Here is a 24,622-nt window from a genome sequence, read left to right on the forward strand (position 1 = left end):
TTTTAATATCTTGCATGCCCCTGGTTTGATTTTTGTAGTAATTACAGAATACAACCTCTGTGACCACAGGAGTCTTTTGTTTGTTATTTATTCTTTCTTATCCTAAAACTTCCTGATAAAACAGAGTTCATAGTGTATTTGCAATCTCCCTGTTCCTCAGCTCTGCAGAAAAGGTGTAAGTTGTTCAGGTCTGCTACTCTTCAAGTAGACAGCATGCCCATCGGAGTTCTGGCAGACATGGCCGATGTGGAGTTATCAATATGTTCAGAGTTTTTGGTTCACGCACTTCCATTTTTGCCATCCATGTTTTTAAATGTGTGCATGCCTATGTTTGTGTTGTGTGTGTCTGTGCATGCTCATATGTGTTCAGAACACACATTCACGTGTATACACACAGATTTAGAGACCTGAGGCAAAACTCAGGTGTTAAACCTCAAATGCCATATACCTGTAACAAGGTCTCTCATTCTCACTGAAAGTCAAGTGCAGGGTCCTGTCTGTCTGCACTTCCTCGGCCCTGGGATTAAAAATGTGTACCTCCTCAGTATCAAAATCAGCTTTCTCCAGTGGAACTGGACAAAGTATGAGTGTATGTTCCATGCCTAGGAGTAGGTCACCAACACTCAAAAGCCAAACATGAAAAACAAACAAACAAATAATAATGTTAGTGGTGATTAGGTAGGGTGTTTTAGTGGGTTTACTTTGTGTTTGTGTTTCTTCTTGTTTCTTTTTTGTACTTTCTTTTTCTTTTTTGGTTGGTTGTTCTTTTAAGGGGAGGATAAGAAGGTGAGAAGAATGTGAGAGGTGTTTAGGGAGATAAAAAGAGTGATCAGAATATATTGTCTGAAAATATTTTTCAATTAAAAAACAAAACAGAAACAGAAACAAAGAAGTTTAAAAACCCAACCAAAGAACAAAAATCCTCAAGTCTTCACACTTTTACTGCTGACTGAATCTTCTTCCAGGTCCATTTCTCCATCCATTTGCAAAAGAATGGTGATTCAGGTACTAAGTGCTCTCAATGGAGTGGATAGAATTCTCTTTTTTCTCTCTATTATTATTATTAGTAGTAGTAGTAGTAGCAGAATTTACAATTTGCATTCCGATTGTTGCCCCCTCCTTCAGCTCCTCTCAGCCCCACCGTCAGTCCCTCTTCATCCCCTATTCTTTTCCCCTGGTCCACTGATAGGGGAAGTCCTCCTCCCCTACTGTCTGACCCTAGCCTACCAGGTCCCATCAGGACTGCCTGGATCCTCATCCTCTGTTAGCTTGGCTAGGTTGCCCCACCAGGGAAAGGTAATCAAGGGGCAGGCAATTGAGCTTATGTCAAAGACTGTCCCTTCTGCATTTACTAGAAGAACTATGTGGAGACTGATCTGTCTTCTGAGGAGGGGGGTCTATGTCCTCTCTACACAAGGTTTGTTTGATGCATCATTATCTGCAGTCCTCTCTCCCCTCCTCCCTCGCCCAGCTTTTTTGGCTTTTTTTGGTCTCCTTATGAGTCTTCTGTCCCCTCTGGGTCTTTCTATATCTCTCTTCTTCCAGAAGACTCACTGAGCTCTGTCCAACATTTAGCTGTGATCATCTGTGATCATCTGCTATGATCCCCTGCTGGGTGGAGTCTTTTAGAGGACACCTGAGTAGGCTCCCATCCTATTCCCTCTCTTTTACCACTTCTGGTGTCTATCCTGTTTTCCCTTCGGAATGATGTTCAGAATATCCTCCTTGATGTTTAGTTTTTTTAGGTCTGTAGATTTTATAGTATGTTTATCCTATATTATATGGCTAACATCCACATATAAGTGAATATTTACCATGTCTGTCTTTTTCCTTCTGGGTTACCTCACTCAGGATCCTTTCTAGTTCCATCCATTTGCCTGCAAATTTTATTATTTCCTTGTTTTTGGTAGTTGAGTAGTATTCCACTGTGTAAATGTACCATAGTTTCCATATCCATTCTTTGGTTGAGGCATATCGAGGTTGTTTCCAGATTCTGGCTATTATGAATAAAGCTTCAAAAACATTGTTGAGCAAATGTCCTTGTTGTATGGTTGAGCATCTTTCGGATATGTGAAACAGGAGTGATATAGCTGGGTCTTGAAGTAACACTATTCCCAGTTTTCTAAGAAAGCACCTGATTGATTTCCAAAGTGGTTTTACATGTTTACATTCCAACCAGCAATAGAGGAGGATTCCCCTTTCTCTACATCCTCTCGAGTATGTGTTGTCACTTGAGGTTATTTTTAATTATTATTATATTTTTTTTTTTGCAATTTATTCATTTTATATCCTGATTGTAGACCCTTCCTCAGCTCCTCCTGGTTCCACCCTCCCTTCCTCTTTCTCCTTATTCCCTTCCACTAGCCCACTGAAAGGGCAAGTTCTGCTTCCCTGCCATCTGCCCCCAACTTATCTATCAAGACTCATCAGGACTGCCTGGATCCCCTTTAACTATTCTGATGGGTGTAGATGGAATCTCAGAGCCATTTTGATTTGCATTTCCATGACTAAGGACATTGAGAATTTCTGTGTTTTTCTACCATTTGATAGTCTTCTATTGAGAATTATGTTTAGCTCTGTCCCCTATTTTTAATTAATTAATTACAAATTATTCACTTTGTATCTCAGCTGTAGCCCCTCCTTCATACCCTCCCCAAACCCCCTTCTTACCTCTTTTTCCATGCCCTTCCCCAAGTCCACTGATAGGGTATGTCCTCCTCCCCTTTCATCTGAAACTAGCTTATCCGGTCTCACCAGGAGTGGCTGTATTGTCTTCCTCTGTGGCCAGGTAAGGCTGCTCTTCCCTCCGGGGAAGGTGATCAAAGAGCCAACCACTGAGTTCATGTCAGAGACAGCCCCTATATCCCTTAGTAGGAAACCCTTGGAGACTTACTTGGTTTGTTTTGTAAGACCTGGGGGTCTCACAGCTCAGGAGTTCAAAATCGTGCCCTTCCCAGAAACTCCGCCAGACCATGACTCGTTACAAAAGCAAGAGGTTTATTAACCATTGTGCAATGGGGTCACCACTGCCGGTCAGCAAAGAGTGGCACCTGGAGACAAAGGCCTTTAGATTTTTAACAGAAAAATTGCGGGAAAATTTAAGTTGCACTTTTGGCAATTTAGGATTGGATGAGGAAGCTATAAAGTAAGATAATTGGTTAGTCTTAGGTGCTCAAGCTTGGCCAGTCCTGCCAAGTGTGGATGCAGCTGCAATTTAAAGCGGGGGTGGTTAGCTCATCCTTGAAGATTAGGGGCTTCGGACTTTTGGCTGGAGGTCAAAAGCTACTCAGAAGAAGTCTGGGTTCGTTGCTAAGAAACTCTACCTTGAAGGCAAGGGTCTGGTCGTTCTTTTTGCGGAGTGAAGGTCATTGCTTGCTTGCTGTTTTTTTTTCTTATCTGTCCTCACAGATAGGGTCACATTTTTCCATTCTCTGGAAAGGTACTAAGAGGCTTTAGCTTAACCTGAACCTAAAACTCAAAACTATAGGATTTAGGTTACAAAGTTAGTCTAACCCTTTCAGTTTGTGTTTAATTTCTTGGGTTCTTTATATATTCTGGATGTTAGCCCTCTGTCAGATTTAAGGTTGGTGAAAATCTTTTCCCAGTCTGTAGGCCCTCATTTTGTTCTGTTGAACATGTTGTTTGCTTTACCAGAGCTTTTCACTTTTGTCAGGTCCCATTTATTGATTGTTGAGCTTAGAGCCTGTGATCTTTGTGTTTGGGTCCTGAAAGGAACAGGCTAGCTCTTCATGTTTCTTTATAAATTCTATACCCATATTAAACTAAATTCTCCCAGCACTTTTACAGAAGGCAGGCGGAGGTGGATAAGACCCATTACAGAGGAATGCGAAAGGTCTCCCTCCCCGCTGTGGAGGAGTGTTCAGATCTGCAGTACAAGATAATGTTGCTTAGTAACCAGTCCAGCTGTCACAGTTCTCCAACCCAGATTGGGGAAGGACCAGAAGGACTTGGTGCCTAAAATGAAACAAGCACTTTAAAAGTCAACTACCCAATCCAGTGTCACCAAGCTCGCAATCTCCGAGATTCCAGTGATCCTTCCTTTAAAACCCTCAGACATCTGTCTGTCCTGGCTGTTCCTCGCTGGTTTTGTTTTTGTGATGGGGGGGAGGGGGAGGGCGCAGATCGTAGGATGGCTGAATTAAAACCTCATGCTATTACATCGATGATTGGTCTTCTGAGTTCTCTTCATTCCCCTCCGAAAGTTAGGGTCCTCTAGAGGTTCTCCCCCTTGGGCCTAACAGTCCAGAAGTTGTCTCCTGTGTCGTTAAGTTCAAGGCTCTTCCACACTTTTTCTTCTTAGAATTCTAATGTAATCCCTGTGTCAGGTGAAACTTACCTGAGGCTATCAGAGCCTTAATTTATTCAATGAAAAGGTAGCAATATATATTTGGTATCAGTTTTCATCCTACAGCACTTGGTCAACAGTTCTTTAAAATAGCATCATGCATACCTATGTACATGGAGTAATCCTGATAAAATAAGTACTGCTTTCAGCAAATGCCTTCTTACTTTAAGCAGAAATTAGAATTGTTCCCAAGTATTAGGACTTCCTTGATAATGCCCATGCTTTTGTGTATTATCCAAAAGGGCTTTGCATACCTTACTGACTCTTCGCATAGCTTAAAAGCCTTTGTAGAATTCTTTGCATATGTTCTCACAACAGTAGCAGGAGGTGGAAGCAACCACTGCTGGGACAACCTTGCTGCCTTACAACTTTAATCTCAGCCCTTGGGAGGCAGAGGCAGATGGACCTCCATGAGTTCAGGCTGAGGCCAGTCTTGTCTACAGAGTGATTTCCAGAGTGAGGCCAGGGCTACACAGAGAAACCTTGTCACAGAACAAGCAAACAAAAAGAAACTGACACCCAGGGAGTGGTGCCAATGCCAGACCTGCTACTGTGCCCTTGAGAAATCAGTCGCTTGGAATTTTTAATCACATATTTACTTTTGCTTTTATTTTTCGTTGGTTTTGTTGTTTTCGGACATCAGACATAGTTAACGATTGACCCACAAAAGTTAGTCTTCCTCATTATACTTTTAGTAATTGAATGCGTAAGTTTCACATATAAGGAGAGGAACCAATTGATACATCTATTATTTTTCAATATGCTATTTACATGTTTCCAAAAGTGAAGAAATTTTAAACTTTAGAATGTCATTTTAGGGAACATGAAGTTGCTCAAAGGATAGTGGAAGCCATTGCTTAAAAAAAAAAAAAAAAAGCATTTATAGCATTTATTTGACAATTAAAGTAGATTTGAGAGGCATGGGGTCAATTTGCAAATTGATTAAAAGGTAGAAAACTTGTATGTGTGTGTGTGTTTGTGTGTGTGTTATCTGTGTGTGTGTATTTGTATGTTTTTTTATTTGAAAACAAAAAGGTGTGCATTTTAACTCAGCTTTGTGAATTTATAAGCTTTTTGTTGAGACAGGATCATTAGATTTTAAGGCCTGGTTTCAAACTTACTTTGTAGCCCCAAGTACTCTCAGTCTAGAAATAATGCCATCTCAGGACCCAGGAAGCTAAGTGTTATGCCACCATATCTAATGTTAAAGCATATAAGCCACAAAGAAACACGTTCTGTTCTTCCATCCCTCAACATAGTTAATGTCACTGGGAACATATTTTATAAGGAAAATAAAGTGATATTTTATTTAATTTAAATTCACTTCCTAAAATTAAACTGTATATTATACTTTCCTGTTAGTTCTGATAAGCACAAGGTGATATCCTTCAATAGGGATGGACAATACAAATGTCAGTAGCCCTGTGACAAATAAATTCATGAGAACAGTTGTCAGTGTCTTGAATATATACAAACTTATAAATCACTCACACATATAATTGTATCAGGAAGATCGCATCAAAGCAGACCACACAGAAAAGCATTAGTCAAGACTCCTTCAAGATAAAGTATATAGTCTGTAACAGTAAATTCTAACCCTTCATAGTTTAGTGATGAAAATTTTTATAGTTGTCCTGAAACTTACTGATCCATTTTCAAGTAAAGATACCTTATTTTATGTTCAGGTATAAGAGAAATCACACTTTTTAATTTAAAATGAATGTGGTAACAGGAAATGTAGTAAAATCGTTCTAACTTAAAATATCCACTCCACAAGATTGTTAGATTTAAAATAATTAAGAGCTCATCAATATCAGAAGGTTAATTCATCAATTAAATTGTTACATACATGATAGGAATCAAAAGCAAATATGTTTCGTGCATTTCACTTCCTTGTATTTATTGTCCAGTGTAAGTACTGCAGCTTCCCAACTGCTAAAGAATTTCAAAAACATAATGTTGAGAAATTCTTTACTCCCTCTTATTTATATTTTGGCTATACCATAGTATTTAGACAGGTGTCGTCTACTTTTTTTTATATTTAGTGCTTTAACTGGGATTAAACATGAAAAACTTATCAGTAGAATGCAATTTGAAAATTATATTGGCATGCAAATACTAAATTTTAATGGAATGTAACACATTTGGTCTACATTCATACTTTATCTCAGAAAAGCTAAATCTGTGAAATTAAAAAGTATTTATCACAGTATGCTGTAAGTCAAGTGATACATTTAGAAAATATTGAATTAACTTTGCTACTATTTCCCTAGGAGGGTCTGTGTGACCAACATGGCCAGGAGGATAGTTATGGGAGGCAAGAAAATAATTTGGTTCAACATAACTAAGCTGGTGTTGGTCCAAACTTTGGGAGTCTGGTATAGTTTAGTTTAGACATATCTAAGCATACAGCACAATTTGATAAAAACTTTTCTGCTCATTCTTGACTCAATCACTTTATTTATTTTTATTTTTTATTTTTTTTTACAATAGAGCAGAGTAAGCTAAATAAACATAAGACTTGACTACTTTGAAACTATTGGTGAAGTACATGGGCACCTTCAATAAAGATAGGTTCTATAATTGGCTGAGAAAAATAAGCTTATGATAAAGGTCTGTGGGAAGAGATAAACAAGCTCGTGATAAAAGTCTCAGGGGGGATCTAATGTAGTCATAGCCTCAGAGAAAGTGCAAAGGTTACCAGGCTATTAATCACATCTGCACCCAGGCTTCTGGGCAGAAAACAGACTGTGTACCCTTTTCTTTGAAAAAAAAAAAAAAAAAAAAAAAAAAAAACAACAACTGTGTTTAACATTCCTAGTTCCCCTAGTGCTTTGGAGGAAAAGGACCTCCAAACTGCTGACATTTCTTAGCATATATAGAGAAGGCGCTAGATCTTACTTTTTATTTTTTATTTTTAGAGTTCACCATATATTTTTCTAAACCAATGAAGTTATTTTCTGAATATGTTGCTTTAGTTCAGTGGTTCGAAACCTGTGAGTCATGACCCCTTTGGGTCTAAGACCATCTGAAAACACAGATATTTACATTACAGTTCATAACAGTAGCGAAATTAGAGTTTTGAAGTGTCGGTGAAAATAATGTTATGCTTGGGGGTCACCACAGCAGGAGGAAATGTTTTAAGGAGTCACTATATTTGGAAGGTTGAGAACCACTATTCTTCTGGTCTAGCTGAAACTACTTCAATTAATATGACAATGTAACAAAATTCCTAGTTATCTCTTTCTAGGTATATTTAGATTATTTTAATCAACCTACCAGGAGTGATAAAAAATGAAATTAATTTCAATGTCCATTCTTTTATACACTTTTTCATCTATCTCTCACCAGTTTTTACTGTATTCCTTTAAAACGATGCCTAATTGTATAATGAAAAGAGAGCTACACAAATTATGGCGTACTTTCAAACTCAGCCTTAGCCCAGTCATCTATAAACTCGGAAATGTGAGAATTCACCGTCAGCTTTACAGATGCGGCAAGGTATACTAAGAAATTAACATGTTAATCATGTGATAGACATCTATGGGGATTTAGTAGCTGATAATCATGAATATTTATTCAATACCCTATAAAATGTCTCTGAGGTTAATTTTACAAAAATGCATACAAAATTTTACAAAAAAAAAGTGTCAGACCGTGTGATGGTTATACTGCCAGTTTGAGAAGCTCTAGAATCGCTGTGAAGCAAGCCTCTACAAATGCTTGTGACAGAGTATCTATAATAGGCTAGTCACTGGCTACAGTAGGAAATTATTCCCATGAACTTAATTGAGATGAGGAAAGGTTTTTCTTTAACAGTGAGTGATACTATCCCCTGGGAGGGGGTCTCCAACTAAAGAAAAAGAAGAAAGAGAGATCTGAGTGTTTCCATTCAGCTTCCTCTGCTTCCTAACTCTAGGTAGTGTCAGCAGGTGCCTCAAGTTCTTGATACCATGGCTTTCCCGTCATAATAGACTCAGTTCTGCAAATTGTTAGCTGAAATAAACCCATTTGCTCTGCTTTTGCCATGGTAATGAGAGGCAAGTAACACAGAAAGATTTAGTGTGGATAACTTAAAAGTCTTACTTTTAAAGTCATAGATATTGACCTTGATATATCTGTTTATACAAGGCATGTTAAGGAAGGTAGTATTTAATTAATTGATGCTCTTTACATATTCAAGACCAATTTGTCTGGAATATTCAGATAATTCGGCTCTTGCAAGCTTCATTTGTAGTGACTATGATGAGTCACAACACTACCTTGAAGTTAACCTCACAGAATCTGTGACAGGATAGGAATATTGGAATTTAGGTACACATTCATCTCAATGCATTATATACAGCCCCACTGTACTAATTATATTAATAGTCCACAGAGAGTTGAACTAAGCTTTTCCTTCACTAGATTAGAGATATTAAGCAAGGGAACTTGACAGTCAGAGGAAAACATTAGTCTTTACCTAGTTATGATTTATGATGAGGATATTTTGGATCACAGAGTGCTTACTAATCATCATTCTTTGGAAACAGAGCATCATCCGTGTCGTATCTGTTGAATGAATTCCATTTAGATTTCTTTATATTATCCCTGCTGCATTTTTTTAACCATGAATCACATGGCCAAAGCCATCATTTTATGTTTGCTCCAGCATTTAACTGAAGGTTCCGGTTGTCTTTCAGGAAAGTCAGTTTTCCTGGGAATATAAAACTTACATTTCTAAAATCAATTCTCTGTATAATTGCTGCTGCTAGAATTAACAATTATCTTCAAATTTGGCTCTAGAAAACTGGCTGACTGATAGGTATTCAAAATAATCAAAACAGCAACTGTATTGAGAGAAACAATGGCATTTCTCTCTAGCAGATTGTTCAAGAAAGACTTCCCTCTTAACAAGATGACAACCACTCATGGTTAAAAAGTTTAGAAAGGGTTTTTCCTTCCCTTTAGGGTGTGAGGAAACACTGAATTCAAATGGGTTCTGTGCCTTGTTCGTTGTTTGCATTCTCTAGCAATTCTTAGCTTAATGAGCCTAACAAGCACTGGACTGTATTGTGTGAAAGAGTAGGTCAGCATTCTCATGTTATTATTGCTGCTCTTGAGAAAATGAGATTTTTCTAATGTTAACACTGAAAATGTTCTTTTACTGTGTATGGTAGTTGGTGTTTTAGAAGCTGATGACACTAACCAGGAACAGAATTTCCCCTTTTTCATGTGAACTTTTTTTTCAATTTCCTTAAAGTACTCATTTGAGTAAAACATGAAATAATTCCATTCTTTTACTGCACTGCGTACATTCAAATTATCCCTTATTATTCACATTTTTCTTGTAATCTTGTCTATGCAATAAACACTAAGAATATTCCCTAACATAGTGTTGGTTAGCATATATTTTTAGCATATCTGAGTAGGGTGGCTCTTTTTCTTTTTTCTCTATACCTACTGCAAGTTATTGTCTGTGCTGTCTGTAAGTGCTATGCTATTTTTACATCATATTAAGCTTTTTTTAACCTATGTAATCCTTTTATTTTTCTCCCCCACCCTATTTATTCAAAGTAGATTTTTCTCGTATAATCAATAGTGATTATAATTTCCCATCCTTCGACTCCTTCCAGTTCTTTCTCACATACTCTCCCATTCAGATCCACTTCTTTTCTATCTCTATTGGAAAACAAGGGCTCCAAAGAGCCAACAACAAAGCATCACAAAAGAAAACATAATAAGGTAAAACAAAAGTCATCACAATGAAATTGGATTTCACTTGTGTGGCTTGTTGCAAACCAACAGGAGGAAAAGAGCAAAAGGACAAGACAGTAGAATCGGAAACCCACTCATTCACAGACTCAGGAGTGTGGTAAAAATACTAAACCAGAAGCTTTAAGGTATGTGTGGAGCCCTGTGCTTGTGGCTTCTGTTTCTCAGTTCATATGTGCCCTGCTTAGCTGATTTAGAAAGCCCTGTTATCCTGATGTCCTCCAGCCCCTCTGGCTTCTAAAGTCTTTCAGCCTCCTCTGATGGGGAGAGGGGGATTGGTAGGTGAGGGTGGAGGATTAGGGGAATGGGTTTGGGAGGTTGAGTGGTTGGAGGGAGAAGTGTTTCGCTTAGCTCAGATGGGAGAAAAGTTGATGGAGACATCCCATTTAGAACTGTGTATTCCAAAGTCCTTTCTCTCTCTCTCTCTCTCCCTCTCTCTCTCTCTCCCTCCCTCTCTCTCTCTCTCTCTCTCTCTCTCTCTCTCTCTCTCTCTCTCTCTCTCTCTTCCTCACTCTCAGAATAATGCCTAGATGTGGTTCTCTGTGTTTTTCCCCATTTGCTGCAGGAGCAAGCTTCTCTGATGATGTCTGAATAAAGCACTGATCTGTTAGTATAGCAGAATATCATTAGGTGTCATTGTAGGACTGTTATTTTTTCTTTTAAGACCAAGAGTATTTGGACTTACCTGCTGTTGAGCTATCTCTTCTTTGGGTCTTAGTCACTTTAGTAGTGTTGGGTGTGGGTTCCATCTTGGAGTGGGGCTTAACTCAAACCAAACATTGGTTGGTAACAACCACAAGCTTTTTGCCACCATTGACTTAGTATATTTTGTGAGCAGAAAGATTTTAGATAAAAGGCTGCTTGGTGGCTGGACTGATGTTTACATTTCTTTTTTCGTGGCCCGCAGAATATCTTCCCATATAAAAGACACTAGAAGATAGGGGTGAAGGTTCTATGTAAGAGCCATGTTCAATACGTGGTGTAGGCATTCTCTTCAACAATCGGTCTTGCTGTCTGTTTGCAAAAAGCAACCTATCATTTAAGCAACTACCCAGGTTGTTTGGTGATTCCATGGGACCACCTTGGCCAACAATTCAATTTCATGTAACCCAATCCCAGGACTGGAAGTTTCATTTGGTAACAAGAGGTGGCCAGTTGGGGCTCTGTTTCCCTCATTTTTTGGGGACTTCATTAGGATCACCTTCCTAGGGAAGGCGCTCCTCCCCTTCCCTCCGATCCCAGTCCACCAGATCACATCAGGAGTGGCTGCATTGTCATCCTCTGTGGCCCAGTAAGGCTGCCCTCCCCTCAGGGGGAGGTGATCAAAGAGCAAGCCAACCAGACTATGCCAGAGGCAGTCCCTCCTCCTCCCATCACCATGTAACCCACTTAGATACTAAATTGCCATGGACCACATCTGCACAGGGGCCCTAGGCCATCTCCATGCCTGGTACTTGGTTGGGGTATGAGTCTCTCGGAAGACCCCTGTGTTCAAATTTTCTGGTTCTGTTGCTCTCCTTGTGGGGTTCCCGTCCTCTCCAGATCCTACTAGTTCCCACTTCTTACATAAGATTCCATGCACTCCACCTGACCATCAGCTGTAAGTCTCAGCGTCCGCCCCGACAGTCTGCACAGCAGAGCCCCCCAGAGGCCCTCCCCGGCAGGCCCCTAGACTGTTTCCTTCCTTTCCTTCTCCTTCTCCTTCTCCTTCTCCTTCTCCTTCTCCTTCTCCTTCTCCTTCTCCTTCTCCTTCTCCTTCTCCTTCTCCTTCTCCTTCTCCTTCTCCTTCTCCTTCTCTTTCTCCTTCTCCTTCTCCTTCTTCTCCTCCTCCTCCTCCTTCTCTTCTCCTTCTCTTCTTCTCCTCCTCCTCCTCCTTCTCTTTCTCTCCTCCTCCTCCTCCTCCTCCTCCTCCTCCTCCTCCTCCTCCTCCTCCTCCTCCTCCTCCTCCTCCTCCTCCTTCTCCTTCCTTCTCTCCATTCTCTTTGCCCTTCGGGATGCGGATTGAGCATTCTAGTCAGAGTCCTCCCTCTAGATCAGTTTCTCTATATGTACAGATTTTAGTAGGTTTATCCTATATTATATGTCTATATGAGTGAGTTTATACTGTATGTGTCCTTCTGCTTCTAGGACAGCTCACTCAGGATGATCCTTTCCTGGTCCCACCATTTACCTGCAAATTTCATGATTTCCTTATTGGACTTGGGGAGGGGCATGTGTGAGGAGGAGGAGGGAGGGTGAGACTGGGAGGGGAGGAGGGAGGGGCTTATGGGGGGATGCAGGGTGGATAAAGTGTAATTAATAAAAAGAAAAAAAAGACACTTAAAACTCTAGTTATATTTTATTTTAAAATATTTTACACATATAAAATTATATAAAGTATGTGTACAGTTTAATAAATAACAGCAATATATATCACCCGATTTATAAAGTATAACATTAAAAACTTATATTCTGACATAATCTGATTGGCCTGCTCTTTGATCACCTCCCCCTGAGGGGGGAGCAGCCTTAACAGACCACAGAGGATGACAATGCAGCTAGTCTTGATGAGACCTGATAGACTAAGATCAGAAGGAAGGAGAGGAGGACCTCCCCCATCAGTGGACTTGGGGAGGGGCATGCATGCAGAAAGGGTAGGGAGAGAGGGATCGAGAGGGGAGGAGGGTGGGGCTTATGGGGGAATACAAAGTGAATAAAGTGTAATTAATAAAAAAATAAAAATAAATAAATTAAAATTAAAAAAATACTTATATTAAAAAAAATCACCTTCCACTGCACCAGGTTTGCATACCACCCCTCAAATGCCCCTCAGTTCTAGCTGTGGCTCCCTATATTCTCTCCCGCAATCTCATCTCACATGCCCCTTTTCTCCTTATATGCCCATCCCCAGTCCACTCATAAAGTCTATTCTATTTCCCCTCCCAGGGAGATACATGTGTCCCCCTCATGCCTTTCTCTATATTTAACCTCTCTGGGACTGCAGATTATAGTTTGGTAATCATTTATTTAAAGGCTCTTTTACTCTTCTTCTCATCTTCTTTTCAAGGCTTCTGATAGCAAAATTGACACTGACTTTAGTGAAAAGAATATAATAATAGCTCGTTGACACAGCTGATTATTATTATTTTGATACAATTCCTTCCCTAACGTCACACCCAGAAAACACATATATACACATTCAAATTTAAGATAGCAGCTGTAACTCCAAGTCTAAGCTATGAAGTTGCAATATCAAATAACATAAAAATCCAAAAATTGTTCCTAATGTTAAAATTTATTCTGGCCACAAAAATAAATACGTGTAAATTTTTGTTGTCTGAAGATGGAGGTTTATATTATTAATTTTCAAGAACATATTATTTGATAGATTATAATATTAACATAATTAATATTCAAATTTAACGTAGGCTAATATTTGTAAAATAATCAAATTATTCTTTACACCTAAATTAGAAATGCAGTATGGTTTTTATACCCATTGCAGGGGCATGTGGAGAAAGGATTAGAATGGCTAGGTGTGACTTTACTGAGGGTCTATGGTGACTAATTCCTCTTGGCCCTGCCTGTTTTAAAACATGCTTGTTCAGAACAACTGCAAATTTTATGAAATACATGTACATGAAAAACCAAATACATTTGGTTTTTTTTGTTTTTGTTTTTGTTTTTTTAAGGAACTTTGAATTTGACTAACAGGTATTTTGCTATTAGGAACCATGACCACTATGAACTTATCTGTGTGTCACGGGCTTCTTTATTGTTTGTATACATTTAAACCATCCATAATAAGCAAGCCATTATTAGTTTGCCCTAAATAAATTGCAGTCATCTATGCTTATAAAATTAACATACTAATTAACTAGATATAGTGTTATATATTTAATATACAGGGTGAGCTTAAATGTAATGTTTAAGGTTCATCTCAACCTTAATGCTTTCTGCTTTTCATTTCCCTGTTGAACAAATTTATCATAATACTACCACATAAATGTTACACTTTTGGCAGTATCTTCTGATTTTCTTGTTAACCTTAAAATTTCATAGAATGATGAAAATAACAAACCTAATCTTTTTACAAAACATTCTTTACATCATATTAGAGACAATCTTACAAAATAGAAAGCCATTCCAAGATACACCTTATCTAAATTTCTTCAAACTCTTTTTTTTTTTTTTTTTTTTTTCTGTGTGTTGTACATACTCTGGCAAAATTTCCGGTGTTTTTAGGTTGAGTTGTAAGTATTTTAAAGGCAAAACTTTTGTCTTGGTAAATGTCTTGTCTAGCCCATGGTAGTTCAGTGTCCAAGTGGGTTCCATAGTAATGGGGACAGGGGCTCTTTCTGACAGGAACTGATTGGCCTGCTCTTTGATCACCTCCCCCTGAGAGGGGAGCAGCCTTACCAGATCACAGAAGAAGACAATGCAGCTACTCCTGATGAGACCTGATAGACTAGGATCAGAGGGATAATTTTTAGGTCTTCATTTAAGAGATGATAACCCAGGAATTTTTGTTATTAGACAACTGGACTACTTCCTCACACTCCTGGTGTTCAGTAAGAACTTCCTCATACCTCTCCAATATTAGAACGTTTTTGGAAACAGTATAATTATTAATTCACTTGAAAATCTTTATTTTAAAAGTGTATGAAGAAAAAGAACCTGTGCCCAGGCTTTTTGCATCTGAGGACTCTGGCTAAGATGCTCAATCCCCATTCAGAAAGGCAAAAAGGATGGACATCGGAGGAGGGAGAAAAGAGGGAACAGGACAGGATCCTACCACGGAGGGCCTCTGAAAGGTTCTACCCTCCAGGGTATCGAGGCAGATGCTGAAACTCATAGCCAAACTTTGGGTAGAGTGCAAGGAATCTTATGAAAGAAGGGGGAGATAGTAAGACCTGGAGAGGACAGGAGCTCCACAAGAAGTACAACAGATCCAAAAAGTATCCTGATATTTTTCAGAGTTAAAAATGAGGTAATGTGCCATCAAACTTTGCATTGTGATATTATCATTGATAAATGACAAATTATAAGATGCCAATGATCTCTTTTTGTCTTTCTCTGTGCTTCTTTGTGGGTGTGTACAAATACCAATATCCAGACATTCTTCTGAGAATGATAACTTCAGCCAAGGACCACTCATGGAGATGGCCTGGAACCCCTACACTGAGGTAGCCCATGGCAGTTCAGTGTCCTAGTGGGTTCCATAGTAATGGGGACAGGGGCTCTTTCTGACAGGAACTGATTGGCCTGCTCTTTGATCACCTCCCCCTGAGAGGGGAGCAGCCTTACCAAGTCACAGAAGAAGACAATGCAGCTATTCCTGATGAGACCTGATAGACTAGGATCAGAGGGAAGGAAGGACCTCCCTTATCAGTGGACTGGGAGAGGGACATGGGTAGGGAAGAGGGAAGATAGGATTGGGAGGGGACAAGGAAGGGAAGTACAGAGGGGATACAAAGTAAATGAAATGTAATTAATAAAAATAAAAATAATTAAATAATAAAAAATAAATAAAAATATGAAAAACTAAAAAAAAATGTATGAAGAACAAGTTCAAGAGAAGCTTATTAAACACATGGAAGGGCGACTTGACATCTTACCAAGAACATAGATATTTGGAGAAATGTAATTATTTGCTTAAATTTTTTTATGTTATGCTAAGTTCACGGGACCCTCAGAACCACCAGGAGATGACTCGCTGCAATTGAAGAGAGCTTTATTAGACGAGCGATCAAACTTGGGACCCAAGTCTCACTGACGCAGCAGTAGAGAAGTGGGACCCCAAGCTCTGAGTGAGCAGGATTTTTAAAGGGAAAATCTGTGAGCAGGAGGTTTCCATGGCAGCAAACAGGGGCATACAAGTCTTGGCGTTACAGAATTGGGTAAAGTTTAGCAGGGCGGGGTGACATTTTCTGAGGCACACAATCACAATGGCTAAGGCATATAACCACAATGGCGATTTTTCTAAACCATATCTGAAACATTGGGGATAATTTTCCCACCCGATTCTCAACTGATTCCCATTGATTATTGCCAGGGAATTTGTCTCTATTTTCTATGAAGCATTTATTCTGTTATATTTCCTGGAGGCTGTTGCTAGGAGAGTTAACTTTGTTTTCTGCCAGGTGTACATTCTGTGATATTTCCTGGTACCTGAATTCAGTTCCCAGTCAAGATCTTTATTTCAAAATGGAGTTATATTCATGCTATCTTAAACTCTTCAGTTATTGGTAACTTTACAGCTTTGAGTATCTTGTATAAAGACAAATAGTACTTTGACATTGGGTCTGCATCTGTGTATGTTTATAGCCAATAAGAAGGTTGATGACTTCAATAATGGTTATGTAGTGCATTTTAGCTGAATTCTATGTAATGAAGGGAAAGCTATCTGTTATAAGCACTTTCAGTATTAAAGGTATTGTTATTTGTAATTGATATTGTAATTGTTATTTGTAATTGATATTGTCATTGATATTGTCATTGTTGTTTTTGTTTCCTCAGAGAACGGGATAAGACAGGAGCCATACCCAAGCTTTATGAATATACAGCTTAGGCTGAGCCCAAAGCTTTTCTGTCGAACTATCACTAGGCCTAGACCTGGAAGCTACTAGCTTCCATACAATTGAATGTTCTGCAAGCCTAGATCTTGAAGGCTTCAGCTTCTAGCCTCTATCTGCTAAAGTAAGCCTAGAATATTTTCTGCTTCTGAGATTTACTGATGAATAAGCTCACACTTTCTATATCTACTCAGGTGTTCAGGCTCAAAACTCCTCTTTGAGAGATCTAAAGATTAAAAATCAGCAGTTATTATTAAAGTTTAAGGCCTGAACTAGCTGGGTGGAGAAGTCCAGGAATGCCCAGAGGGGAAGAACCTGCCTTACTGCATTCTTTCTCCACTCACTAGAGATACAGTTGCTAGGAAACTAGCCCATCCCCCTAGGGAGGGACACCAGAACATTAATGGTTTGGGGACCTTCCTATAGCCAATCAAATAAAAATGCAGCATTTGACCAATAGATGCTTGCCGGGTAGGAATCACCCCTGCCTTGGGCATGCTGGGAGGGACCGGAATCTTTAAATCACCTAACTAACCTGAGCACGTGGCTCTCAGCTCTTACCACTTTGGTGGTGGTGGGTATGAGCCCAAGTTGCAGCTTGTAATGATTTATAATAAAAAGAACCCCATGTATTTACAGAGGAGTCTATTTATTCCTGGTCTTTTGGGGTTCGTCAACTGGGCAGATCACTCTTCAAGCTAACTGATTCAAGCTGGCTTTTCTATGCTTGTCATTGAAATGCTCTGCTTGGAGAAAACGCTGCAAAGTGAGGTGTAGGAAATCAGCTACACTCATCTGAACTGCACTGTACTGCAGCAAATTTCACTGAACTGTACTGTACTCCAGAACTCTATTGTACTGTCTCCATAAACTCTCTCGTTCTCTCTCTACATACTGCTCTTTAAGTAGCTTCTCTTTCTGTTTTCCAGAAAGTGTGTGTATCCTATCTCTGACTCCTTCTCTTCAATCTTTCTCTGATTCATCACTTTGTATACCACTCAATTTGATATCATTTCCAAACATGCCAGCTTCCTTCTATAAACTAATCTTACTTTTATTTCAGAGGATTAAAGTGTGTGCTAAGGGTGTGTTTGTACTCCAGCCAGATCACATAGACCTAGAAGGTTTAGATGTGATCCCTTGCCAGAGCATCCATGTTGCTGGATTAAAACTTCTCTATAAGATTTAAGTTATAAAATGCTTAATATTTCATACTTAATGAATGTTCACTAAATTCTACCTCATTGTTTGTTAGGATACTCATTAAATACTTAGTAATTTGATTACTTATTGTGTTTACTATATTCAGTCCAATATTGTTAGCATTCTTTTATAAGTCCTGGCCAAGTACTTAATACTTACAGTCAAAAAAACTTAAAAACTCTTGTACATTACCTTGCTACAAATAGGTCATCCATGTACCAGTACTTTTTGTGTAGGGATGGGAGTATTAAAATACTATCATCTCCCAAACATAAATTAGTTATATTCTAAAAGGTGGTGAGTTGCATTTGGTATCTGATTTTTTATGGATTAAACAATATCGACTGCTACTATTGCATGGATAACTCCATAAATTTTTTTTAATAAATTCATTCAAATATAAAATATATTGGAGGACTGTTTTGAGAATTTGTTACTTTTATTGTAGCTATGACAAATACCTTAATTTTTTTTTCCCCATGGCTTGCAGTTTGCGGGTAAAGTCCATTATGACAAGAAGGCGCTGTGGTGCCCTCTGTAGGTTGTTGGTGGATGGTTTTATAAAGTGTGAATTCAAATGCTGATTTATGTACCTAGAGATCTGGTTGCAGTTCAGATGTGTGCATTGTCATTATTATTGAAGCATCTCCTATCTCTTGTGTAAAAATTGTTTTCCATCCTCACTAATTGGTTAATAAAGAGCTGAACAGCTTATAAGAGGCCACAAGAATTGAGACAGGAGGACTTACAATACCAGGAGAGGAGCACCAGGAAGAGTGAAAGAAGGAAGGAGAGGGCACATGTGGAGGACTACATGAAAGAGTCACCATGAAGAAGCAACCAACCAGGAGCAGAAGCATTAAATGGCAGATAATGGGACAAGTGGTTAGGAAGTAGGCCAGGCCTACATAAGTATTTGCCCAGCTATAGTGCTTGAAGCTTATTAATAAATGTAATAAGTCTCCATAGTGTTATTTGGAATCTAGAGTTGGCATAGAAAAACACATACTTACAATATTAAAGCAATTGCATGACCATGAGGCAGCTGTGCAGGGCCATAAGGCAGCTCTACAAGTTGCAAGATATTTGATTACATTGTAAACCCCACGACTGTGAACTGGAAAAACCTGTTTCATGTTGTGGTATGGTTCAGCCCTAGTTGCTTAAACCCAAGAGTTTTTTGTTTATTGTAAACAAATAGTTCTGGTGTGTATCAGCCTTGACAAACACTTTTAACCCAAGAGCTTTCTGTAAACAAGAGCTAAAGAAGTCAACCATATGTCAAGAGGCAGTTTTAGCAATCAGTTGATAGGGACTGAAAAGAAAAACACAGAGAAGGACACTGGAGAAGAAAGGAATATATTTAAAACATGGAGAGGAGAAGGGACTTTTATTCTTCTGGGAGCTTTTATTCAGCTGGGTGCTTTCTCTGCCTCTCTGAACTAGCAGGTTTTCACTCCAGCACTTGGCTCCTGAGTTTTTACTGGTAAAAATCAAATTTGCGATTTTGTTTTTAAAACAACATATTTACAGTAGGGAAGCTGAGTGAGGTAGATGCTGTGTTCCGTTTACCTTCTTTTTTTTTCTGCTGGCTTCTTCTTCTTCTTCTTCTTCTTCTTCTTCTTCTTCTTCTTCTTCTTCTTCTTCCTTGCATTCATTTGGGTGTCCCCACCCAAAAGTATGGTATTGCTCACATTCAGGATGAGTTTTCTCTTCTCATTTAAATTTCTATAGAAACGTCTCACATTCTCAAAAATGTGTTTCTCAAGGAATCCTAAATTTATTCAAGGTCTCAATCAAGGTTGACTTTCATATATGGGTAAAGTAAAAGCAAACACTATCATATTATCATCCAGACTAAATAACTAAGGTGTACATCTTCTGAAGCCAATATTTATTGCTGCTTTTTCTTCAACACTAAGCACTGACAAAGCCTGAACATCCACTGAAAATCTGTTTATTGTCTAATTAAATAACCTTTGCTGGGCACATAGTGCACTTCTGTAATCCTAGCACAGGAGACAGATGTAGGCAGATATTTGTGAGTTTGAGAGCAGTCTGGTCTAAAAGCGAGTCCAGGATAGCCAATGCTACACAGAGAAAGTCTGTTTTGAAAAAACAAAAGAAGAGGAAAACAAAAAAGAAAAACTTTGGTGTTAGGGATAGAACAGGGAGCAAGTATGAACTTGTCAGGTTTTTTTCTGCTGTTTAACATATTTAACACATACAGCACCAATTATATTCAGCAAGTTATCACCAAAACAGTAGTGTCATATAAATAGAATAATAGGATACAAGGAAGTGATATTAAACAAAATACAGAACAGAAGTCCATAGCCTAGACTTGACCCTCTGTCAAATCATGGGAATGAGAACTCAGGAAATACTGAATAAAGGAGGCAAAAAAACAAGAAGAGAAAAAGGGTTGACTCTGGATGTATCTGCTTGAGAAGGTAGACATTTGCTATCTTCATGATGCTGGACATTTCATTTCTAGATATAACTAAAATATGGAAAGACATTGTTTTAAGACCTCTAGAGAGAAGTAGACTGGTCAATGCCTTTTAGGGCATAGAAACCTCTTCTGGGTGACAGAACTGATGTTTTTGTTGTTGTTTTTCTTACAAAACCATGTTGTTATATGTTTGGGATATGAAAACATCTTAATGGATGAATTCTCTTTTTTATGAAACATAAAGAATATTAAGCACAGTATAAGGAATAAAGCTATAGATGTAATTCCATAAACATTATGGATAAAATAAATAATGAAATTATTTTAATTATCTGGACATTAGTAAAAGTGGTGTGGACAAGGATTATGGACTAGGTTAAGACAAGAAAAGTGGGATAGGTAAAATCACTCAAATACAATTAAAAGTACATGCAGATGTAATGAATCAGAAGAGAGGAAAGGCACAGAGACCAGAAGTTCAGTGTCTTCAACCTAAATGAAGTGCGTGACATAGGATTGCTCTCATGAATGTTACACTAGTGGTCTCGGTCTCTCTGTTTCAATAGATGCCGAGGGTATCACACAAACTAAAGGCTGATATGAACCTGAAAATGCCACAGAGTGAAAGGCAGTAATCATTACATATGCATAGTCTAGAAAGGTAATGTTAACAGAATAAGAATTAGAGAGTAAGCAATGATTTTAGTGGCCACACATGAGGAAGAACCCACTTTAAAAATGCCCATGAAAATCTATATTAAAAAAAATGTGCTTTATATATCATGAGGTACCATGAGTTTGCCTAAGTGGTAAACATAAGGAATAGTTTTAAAAGGAAATAGAGTTTGAAAAATAGGCATAAAAACACTAAGAGTTAGAAGTCAGAAGAGACAATTAGGCAGAAGAAGGCCGGATTGAAGTGTGCTTTACCTGGAGAAATCAAGAAAGAATGAAAGGGAGAAATGTGTGATCTTTTGGAACACTATAATTCATAAAGCAGAATGAAAACACAAACCCCAAGAAGGGAAATGTATGATGTTGAAACATTGAGTCTCAAAAAAAGTCTAGTAAAATGTAAACACGTTAGAAAGTCATGGTAATTAGCGTTCAAAGGAGCATTAATTTGATTTCTAGTAGGAGTGATTTATAAATATCATTAATAACAAAATTCAGTTTAAATCCTATCAAAGTTTCTTCATGGTCAAATATCAAATAATGATTTTTTTCTATAATTTTATTTTTCTCATTAGTTACATTTTGTTAATTCTGTATCCCAGCTGTCTCCCTCATTCCCTCCCCAATCCCACCCTCCCTCCCTCATCTCCTCCCTGCCCCTTTCCAAGTCCACTGATAGGGGAGGACCTCCTCCCATTTCATATGACTCCCTTTAGTCAGGTATTTTCAGGACTGGCTGCAAAGTCCTCCTCTGTGGCCTAACAGTACTGCTCCTCCCTTGGGAGGTGGGGAGGTCAAAGAGCCAGTCATTGAGTTGCTGTTAGAAATAGTCCTTGTTCCCCTTACTATCGGAAACCAATTGATTACTGAGCTATCACAGGTCACATCCGAGCAGAGGTTCTAGGTTTTATCCTCTCATGGACTTTGGCTGAATGTCCATCTCAGAAAAGACCCTGTGCGCAGATACATTTGGTCCTTGTGGAGCTCCTATCCTTTCCACATCAAACTCCCCTTCTTTCATATGATTCCCTGCACTCTGCCAAAGGTTTGGTTATGAGTCTTAGTATCTTCTTTGGAGCACTGCTAGGTAGAGTCTTTCAGATGCTTTCTGCGGTAGACTCCTGTCATAAGTTCAATGCATATCCCATTTGTCTTTCTAAATGAGGATAGATCATCATACCCCATGTCTGCTTTCTTGATTATCTTCTTTAGGTGTATAGATTTCATTATGTTTATCCTATCTTTTAGGTCTATATAAGCAAGTATATTCCATGTTTGTCTTTCTCCTTCTGGGATACTTCACTCAGAATGATCTTTTCTAGATCCCACCATTTGCCTGCAAATTTCATGATTTCCTCCTTTTTGATTGCTGAGTAGTATTCCATTGTGTAAAAATACCACAATTTCTGTATCCATTCCTCCGTTGATGGACATCTGGGTTGTTTCCAGGTTCTGGCTATTACAAATAAAGCTGCTACAAACATGGTTGAGCAAATGTCCTTATTGTGTACTTGAGCAAATTTTTGATATATGCCTAGCAGTGGTATTGCTGGGTCTTGAGGAAGCGCTATTCCTAATTGTCTGAGAAAGCGCCAGATTTACTTCCAAAGTGGTTGTACCAGTTTACATTCCCACCAGCAATGGAGGAGGGTTCCCCTTTCTCCACAACCTCTCCAACATGTGTTGTCATTTGTGTTTTTCATCTTGGCCATTCTGATGGGTGTAAGGTGAAATCTTAGGGTCGTTTTGATTTGCATTTCCCTAATGGCTAATGAGCATTTCTTTAAGTGTTTCTCTGCCATTCTATGTTCCTCTACAGAGAATTCTCTGTTTAGCTCTGTTCCCCATTTTTTAATTGGATTACTTGGTTTGCTGCTTTTCAGCTTCTTTAGTTCTTTATATATACTGGATATTAGCCCTCTGTCAGATAAAGGGTTGGTGAAGATTCTTTCCCAATCTGTAGGCAGTCGTTTTGTTTTGATGACGGTATCCTTTGCTTTACAGAACCTTTTCAGTTTCATGAGGTCCCATTTATTGATTATTGCTCTTAAAGCCTGTGCTGTTGGAGTTCTGTTCAGGAAGTTGTCTCCTGTGCCAATGAGTTCTAGGTTGTTCCCCACTTTTTCTTCTAACCGATTTAGCGTATCTGGTTTTATGTTGAGGTCTTTGATCCACTTGGACTTTAGTTTTGTGCAGGGTGATAAATGTGGATCTATTTTCATTTTTCTGCATGTAGACATCCAATTAGATCAGCACCATCTGTTGAAGATGCTATCTTTTTTCCATTGAATGGTTCAAATAATGATTTATAAAGTTAATGTTTACACATAATATATAAGAAATTAAGTTTAAAAGATTATTATTTTTCACTGAACATAGTTTACTCACCCTTAATATATTAGACGTACGCCAAGGAAAAAAAATACAGTGCATTTCAACAGAGCATCTAACAAAAGAAATTATTTACATAATTAACTGTTGAATGGAGAGTATATCATGTCAATGGACAGGAAGACATTTTAAGTCTGCTTCTGCAAGTGACAAAGGACCATTCCTGGCTGTCCAGACAGAAATATAAATGTAATAGTATTAAGAAAAAACACTTTTATACTTTCATTATTATTTATTACAATTTATTCATTTTGTATCCCATCTGTAGCTCCTTATTCTTCTCTTCCAGGTCCTACTCTTTTTCTCCTCGTCCCTCCATTATCCTTCCCCTAGTCCACTAATAGGGGAGGTTTTCCTCTGCCACTATCTGACCTTAGTCTATCAGCAATCATCAGGACACTCTGAAAATTCTTCCCCTGTGGCCTAGTAAGGCCACCTTGCTAGGGGGAACTGATCAAAGAGCAGACAACCAAGTTCATACCAATGACTGCTCCTACTCCCCTTACTAGGGAACCACCATGGAGACTGAGCTACCCAGGGGCTACATGAGCAGGGAGGTCTAGGTCCTTTCCATTCATGGTCCTTGGTTGATTCATCAGTCTCAGATTTCTGGCTCAGTTGTCTCCTTGTGGTACTCCTGTTCCCTCTAGATCTTTCTTTCTCTCCCTTCTTCCATAATATTTCCTGCACTCTGTCCAAAGTTTGGCTACGAATGTCAGCATCTGCTGTGATACCCTGCTGGGTAGTCTTTCCAAAGCCCTCTGTAGTAGGTTCCTGTCCTGTTCCCTGTCTTTTCCCACTTCTGATGTCTATCCTGTTTGCCCTTCTGAATGAGGATTAAGCAGCTTTTCTAGGGTCCTCATCGTTGTTTAGCTTCTTTAGGACTATAGAATTTAGTATGTTTATGCTCTATTATATGGTTAATATTCACTAAGGGGAGCAGGGACAGTCTTTGGTATGAACTCAGTTGCCTGCTTTTTGCTTTCCTGGCCAGGTGGCCTTACTAGGCCACAGAGAAAGTAGATCCCTATACTTTTTTTTAATTTTTATTTTTTTATTAATTACACTTTATTCACTTTGTATCCCCCCATAAACCCCTCTCACCTCCCCTCCTAATCTCACCTTCCCTCCCCCTTCTTTACGCATGCCCCTCCCCAGGTCCACTGATAGGGGAGGTCCTCCTCTCCTTCCTTCTGATCCTAGTCTATCAGATCTCATATGGAA

Source organism: Meriones unguiculatus, chromosome 2 (genome assembly GCF_030254825.1).
Source record: "Meriones unguiculatus strain TT.TT164.6M chromosome 2, Bangor_MerUng_6.1, whole genome shotgun sequence".
Classification (NCBI taxonomy): domain Eukaryota; kingdom Metazoa; phylum Chordata; class Mammalia; order Rodentia; family Muridae; genus Meriones; species Meriones unguiculatus.